The sequence below is a fragment of the Mus caroli genome, unplaced genomic scaffold (genome assembly GCF_978045245.1).
Source record: "Mus caroli unplaced genomic scaffold, Mus_caroli_1 scaffold_3, whole genome shotgun sequence".
In the NCBI taxonomy this organism is placed as follows: Eukaryota; Metazoa; Chordata; class Mammalia; order Rodentia; family Muridae; genus Mus; species Mus caroli.
The window spans coordinates 153796085-153802961 of record NW_028227258.1 but is presented as its reverse complement, the minus strand read 5'-3'; the positions used below and the strand labels follow the sequence as shown (position 1 = coordinate 153802961).

Below are 6877 nucleotides of genomic sequence, written 5' to 3'. Positions count from 1 at the left end.
GAGGGTGCAGATGGCGTCCAACAGATGCGCGCAGGCAGCGGTTCACCTGCTGGGGACCGCCGCCCCGGAAGGCAAGCACAAGGACCCTTTAATGAGGATGCCCCCCAACATCTGAAAATGTTTCAACCCAAAACGTAAGGTTAAAGAGAAAAAAAAGGAAAAACTCAAACACACACAACCCCACAGACCACCCAGCCATAACCACCATCCTTAATCATAGGCGTTTCTTTTCATTTTATAAAAAGATTAATAAAAAATATTGAAAAAAATTATTTTCTCATCTTGTATTTCTAAAGATAATAGAATTCAGAAGCTTATTAGAAAACCGTCCAGAAACTGCCCTCCAGTTTCCACTCCTCTTGCTGAAGACCAGCAGGCCTACAAAGGTTGGGACACTGGAGCTGCTGGTGGAGAATGGGAAGCCCAGCCCAGGAGAAATTAGACAGAGCAGGGTGCATGGGGAGGCTGGGAGCAACTCCACGGGATACATGGCTGTGTAGAAAGGGGAACACGAGGTGGTCAGAAAGGCCTTAAACTCCTCCCTAACATACAAAACCGGTTTGTACAAGATCCAAGCAGTTTGGTCCCAAACTGAGGTGAACACTTCAATTTTTATTCACATGCTTTGTTTTCTCTTAAGAGTCAAAGTTGCCCAAATTAAAATCTTTACACTAATATTACTATATATCCCCTAAAAAAGAAGAAAAAGAAAAAGGATTTCTTAATAAAACTCAGGACAGGAAAAGACTGAAAACCAAATTCCCATTTAGTTCCGAATGAAATGAAATGAAATGAAATGAAATGAAATGAAATGAAATGAAATGAAATGAAATGAAATGAAATGAAATGAAGAAAACTTGGTTTATAATTGGGGTGGGAGTGGGGGTGGGACAACAAAACCAAAACAAAGTCCAAGCATCAGCATCCTTCTCCCTACCCTGCCCACCTCACACCACCAGCAGCAGCAGCAGCAGCAGCCCAGTGTGTGGTCTGATCTAGGCTCGGTGGCAGCGTCCTGTCCTCTGTCCAGTGAGACGGATGGCACCAGGGACACACTCTGCTGTCGTGGGATGGATTCTGTGTGGCTAGTGGGTTGTGGGGTGGCGTTTTCAGGATCTTCTTGAGGCTCCTTGTTTAGCTCCACCAGCCTCTCCCAGCGCCTTTCTCCCCCAGGCAAGGGCTCCATCAAGAGCTGCCCCTACTCAGCTGAGGGCCGTAAACTGTCCTTTTCTTCTCTGTTCTCTGTCCCACTCTCATCGTCTTCTATCTCTCCCTCCTCCCCACTGAACTTGTCATGGGCCCATTTGGGGCTGGTACTGGACTTCTGGAACATGAACCGGCCCCGCCCCCGGGAAAGGCTCCTTGGCCGCGGCCTGGGCTCCTCCACTTGTCGCTGCCCTCGCTTTCCCGGTCGTCATGCAGGTAATACTTCTGGCTCTTGGGCGTGTACTCTGGATCCCATTCTTCTTCCCGGCTTCTCGTTTGAAAATCATTGTTGCTGTTGTTGTTATTGTTACCAGAATAGTTTCCTCTGCCCCATCCTCTCGCTCTTGCACGAAATTGAAAGGTTCCCCGAGCTCTGCCGCCTCTTTCATTCGGACCCACGAAGTCTTTGGTCCCTAATCTGGATTTGTCGAAACCTGAGGTGCTCTCCTCCCTCTCTTCTGCCTCCTCAGGGTACTTCTCTGCTTTGTAGGACTGGGAGGACTGGGAGGAGGAGGAGGAGGAGGACCTGGGCCGGTCTCTTGCTCTGTGGTGCTTCTTCTGCTTCTTTGATCCTTTGTGGGTTTTCTCTGTCTTTTCAGTTGATCTTTCTCTTGAGTGGCTAGAGTCTCTGGAATCCACTGACTCTCTTGATTTACCTCGCTTAAGATCTCTCTCCTTATGATTTTTACGACGTTCACTATCAAGGTGAAGATCAACAGGATCATCTTTGTATTTTCCCTCACCCTTGTAGCCAGGTTCCCGTGGACTTTTCAATTCCTCATGAGTCAAACCATGCTTTCTGAATGTACTGGGGCAAATGTCTATCCTCCTGTGTATCTCTGGGCTTTTCTTATTTTTAGCTGCTTCTTGTTCATTTCCTCTCTTTAGGTATTTAGTAAAGCGTTCATGCAATGTCATTCCAGAGGATCCAAAGTGATGCTCTTTAACATGATGAACAATGGTCACTATGTGCTGAGCAAACAATTCTGAGGGGCTACGCTGAGACTGAGCTGACAGTATATGCTGGAATGGAACGGAATTCCTGCTCCTTTTTGTTGCTATGGACTAGATCCCGACAGAGCTTTCGTTCCTGAGCCAATAAACCACTAGGTCGTGCAAGGTCCTCATCGAAGGAGTCCATCCGGACATTGACTTGGGTCTTCAGGGTAATGGAAAAGGAAGACTTCCCCGAGGAAAAGTCTCCTTTGTTTCCCAGCTTGTCACGGCTCTCAGAGGTCTTCCTCGGGGGCGGGGATGAACTTTTCTCCTGGACTGCCTTGTATGCAGTCACCCGGAAATTCTTTTCTGGCACAAAGCCCCTGTGCCAGAAAACTTTCGCTCCTCTTGGACCCTCCACGCTCCTCCTTTCGGGATCTCTCTGTGAAAGGCTCCTCCTCCATTTCCTCTGCCTTCCTCTGCTTTTCCTTCCCTGCGTGCAGGCTCTCCCACTTGCCTGACTTCTCTTCCTCCTGGCTTTTGCTTGTACCGGCTATGACTTTAGACATAAATTTGGGCTCATCATCAAACTCGGGTTCCTTCCTTCCCTTACTTTTGTCCTTATCGTGCTCATCCATCTCCTCCTTGTGGAAGTCAGCCATCTTTTTCTCAAAGTCATCCCGAAGCTTATAACTTTTGGGCGACTGGCTGCCTCGGAAGGGCTTCTCAGAGTCCGTCTTGGGAGCAAATGAATCGGATTTCATTTTGACATCAGCATCAGAGAAGCCTCCTTTCTCCTTCAGCTTCTCCTTATTGGCATTTGTTTGTTTCCACTCCTTATCCTTCCCATTCTCTGTCTTCTGCTCCTCCAGATACCTTTTTGAATATGCTGCTCCTTCCGAAGCAGCACTCTCCTCTTTCTGAGATGAACCATATTCAGAGCCAGTAGCTGGTGGACTCTTACCCACAGGGCTCTTTTTGGATAGACTCAAAGACCCAGAGCCATGGTCGAACTGACCTTGGTGTGCTCCAGACTGATATCCAGCACCCCCTGACATAGATGAGCCCATCTGGGATGCATTAGAAAGTGGAGGACTGGGTTTTGGCACAGGGCTAGGGCGTGGTGACCTTCACCTAACCACTGCAGACTGGAGGGGGCTTTTGAGAGCTGGGCTTCTCTCCCGGGGACTCAGATCAGAAACCGAGGCCCGTGATGCAGAACCAGCATAGGTGGTGGCATCTGGCCATGGCTTTGAGCTCTCAGACCCTTTTATATCTTGAGAGGTGCCTCCAAGAGAATGTCTGCTCCTTAGCCTCACCTCCCTGGTTATCACCAGTTGCCTGAGGTGGCCGGCTATCCTTGGAAGAGGACTTTTTCTCTTTTGTAGACTTTCGCTTAGACGACTCAACTCTGTTGTGGTTGGAGGATGACCGGGAGGATGAGGAGCGTCTTGACCTGTCAGAGGATGACTTGTCAGAGTTCCTAGAATGGCTCCTGGACCGTGGTGAAGGGGACCTTCTCTTTGGGGACCGGGATCTAGAACGGCCCCGACGAGGGCTGTATGCTTGCTGGTAGTTCTGAAAATTGGAATGGTAGTTTCCATAGCTACCTCAGTTATACTGGCCCCATGGATAAAAGCCTCGGTTTCGCCCGTGGAAGTAATACGGCCTCCTGTAGCCTCTGTTGTGACCTCACAAATCTCAATTCTGATACTCTCTGGGGTGATTCCTTTCTCTGTTATGAGCTGGAGAATATGATCTGGAACGAGACCTAGAACAGCCTGCGCTTCCTTGAAAGAGAGACAGATCGGCTTCTGGACCGAGACTTTGAAGACGAACGAGACCGAGATCTGGATGCAGATCTTGAGAGAGAAGAGCGAGATCCAGACTTGGATTTGTTTGTTTTTGACATCTTAGAAGAGTTTACACCTTGACCGGCTGGAGCGACTACAGCTGCAATCTCGCAACGGCACAACTGGCCTGAACCTCTCTAATTAATCTTTATAGGTACCACTTACCAAAGTTAAATCATAAACAAATAAACAATTTAAGCAGACTTATAACCCTGGTGAACTAGAAGCTGCCATTAAAGTCTCCCAACAAAAAAAGAAACAAGTAAAACAAACAAACAAATAAATAAAACAAAAACAAAAACAACAAAACAAACAAATGAACCAGGGCCAGCACAGAATTCTGTTTTAGCACAGAATTCTTCCAGACTTTCAAAGAAGATGTAATGGCAATATTCCTCAAATTATTCTACAAGATAGAAACAGAAGGAATATTGCCAAATGCATTTTATGAAGCCACATTCACCCTGATATGCAAACCACATAAACACCCATCAAATAGAATTACAGATCAATTTCTCTCATGAAAAACTATTCAATAAAATACTTGCAAACTAACTCCAAGAATACATCCAAAAGATCATCCATCATTATCAAGAGGGCTTCATCTCAGAGATGCAAAAATTATTCAATACACAAAAGTAAACACCTGCAATCCACATATAAACAAAATGAAAGAAAAAGACACATGATCATCTCATTAGGTAAAGAGAAGGCCTCTGACAAAATCCAACACACTTTCAAGATAAAATTCCTGGAGAGATGAAAGATAAAAGAAAAATATTGCAACATAATAAAGGTGGTTTGCAGCAATTCCATATCAAGTTAAATGGGGAGACACTCAAGCCAATTCTACTAAAACCAGGTACAACAGGTTGCTTACTCTTTCCATATCTATTTAATAGAGTTTTTTAAGTTTTAGCTAGAGCAATAAAACAATTGAACAAGATCAAGGAGACACAAAGTGGAGAGAAATCATCATATCCTTATTTGCAGACGATAAGATACTATATATGTGACACTAAAAGTTCTGTCATGGAACTCCTACAACTGATAAACACTTTCAGCAAGTGGCTGAATACAAAATTAACTAAAAAAAAAAAAAAAAAAAACAACAAAACAGTAGCCCTCCTATATACATTGATAAGTAGATTGAGAAAAAATATCAGGGAAATAACACTTTGTAGTAGCAACAAATAATATCTTTGTGTAACTCTAACCAAGCAAGTAAAAAAAAATTATATGATTAAAACTTCATTGAAAATTGAAAAATATATCAGAAAATGGAAAGTCTCACATGCTCACAATCTGTAGGATTACAAAAGAAATATTGCCATTCTGCCAAATGCAACTTAGAAATTCAATCCCCATCAAAATTCTAATATAATTCTTCATAGGTCTTGAAAGGAAAATCTTAGTTTCATACAGAAAAACAACAACAACAACAACAAATAAGATAGATTAGCTTAAAAGCAATCCTAAACAATAAAAGAACTTCTCACCATTCCTGATTTCAAGTTGCATTCATTATACAGGTATAATAATAAAAACATCATGGTACTGTCATCAAAACAGACAAGTTCATCAATGGAATCAAACTGAAGTTTCACACATAAATTCTAGTTTTTTATAACGAGGCCAGAAATACACAATAGCGGAAAAGAAACTATCTTCAACAAATGATGCTGGTCAAACTGGAAGTCTGCATGTAGAACATTGCAAATAAATCCATATGTATCACCCTGTACAAAGCTCAAGTCCAAGTGGATTTAAGTACCTTACCATAAAAGAAGATACAATGAACCACTGGGAAATAGCCTTGAACTATTGGCAGAGATGAAAATTTCCTGAGCAGATCACTGATAGCACAGGCACTAAGTTTAACAATTAATGGAAACTCATGAAACTGAAGTTTCTTAAGATAACACTAGGACAAAACAGCAGCCTGCAAAACAAGACTATATTTTTACCACCCAATGTCTGATTTAACTTAAGGCCCACTCCATAAAATGAACACATACATGATACTGCTTGAATCACTAAGAACTAGATATAAGTATGGAGGACACCTGGAGAACAAGGACCCCTAAATCAATGGAGCTTTTACGAAGTCATGGTGACTGAAGCAGCAAAAATAGGGCAGACATGGGTTTGCACCAGGGTTTGCTACATATATATTATAGCTTTTAGGTTACTATTTATATAGGACTCTTGATTGTGTGCATGAGTGAGCCTCTGATTCATGTGACGTCTCTTGGGGCTCTTTTCATTATGTTAGGTTGCCTTGTCCAATTTTGCTGCGATAATTTTTGTTTTGTCATGTTTTGTTTTGTTATATTTGATTTTATCTCTTAGAAAACTGTTCTTTTCTGAGAGACATTAAGGGAGGGAATCCAGATGGAAAGGGAGGTGGGGAGGAACTGTGAGGAATAGAAGGAGGGGAAACTAGTATCAGGAAAGAAAAGAATGTGTGTATGAGAAAATAATCTATTTTTAATAAAAGGTTAAAGAGGAAGGAAGGAAGGAAGGAAGGAAGGAAGGAAGGAAGGAAGGAAGGAAGGAAGGAAGGAAGGAAGGAAGAAAGGAAGGAAGGAAGAAAGGAAGAAAGGAAGGGAGATAGAAAGAAGTAAGAAAATCACTCAAGTTTTAGTTGATTGCAGGTGTAGTCATGTTGATAGCTACAATGAGCCATCTATAAAATTGGGAAAGGGTTAGGTCACTTGGAGGGGAGAAGTGTGTAGGAGTGATACAGATGCACTCAGGTATGAAGTTCTCCAAAAGAAAATTGTTAAGCAAATAAATTAATAACACAATCTGCAGGAGGTTGAAAAAAATGGGATGAGATAGGTTTTCTCCTCTTCATCTTCTATTTTATATTCTGAACA

At 42.9% G+C, this 6877-nt stretch overlaps 1 pseudogene; it reads right to left on the bottom strand.

The window, feature by feature from the left end:
• Window positions 1–887: 887 nt before the first annotated feature.
• LOC110291116 (thyroid hormone receptor-associated protein 3 pseudogene) lies at window positions 888–4054 on the bottom strand (annotated as a pseudogene).
• Window positions 4055–6877: the final 2823 nt, after the last annotated feature.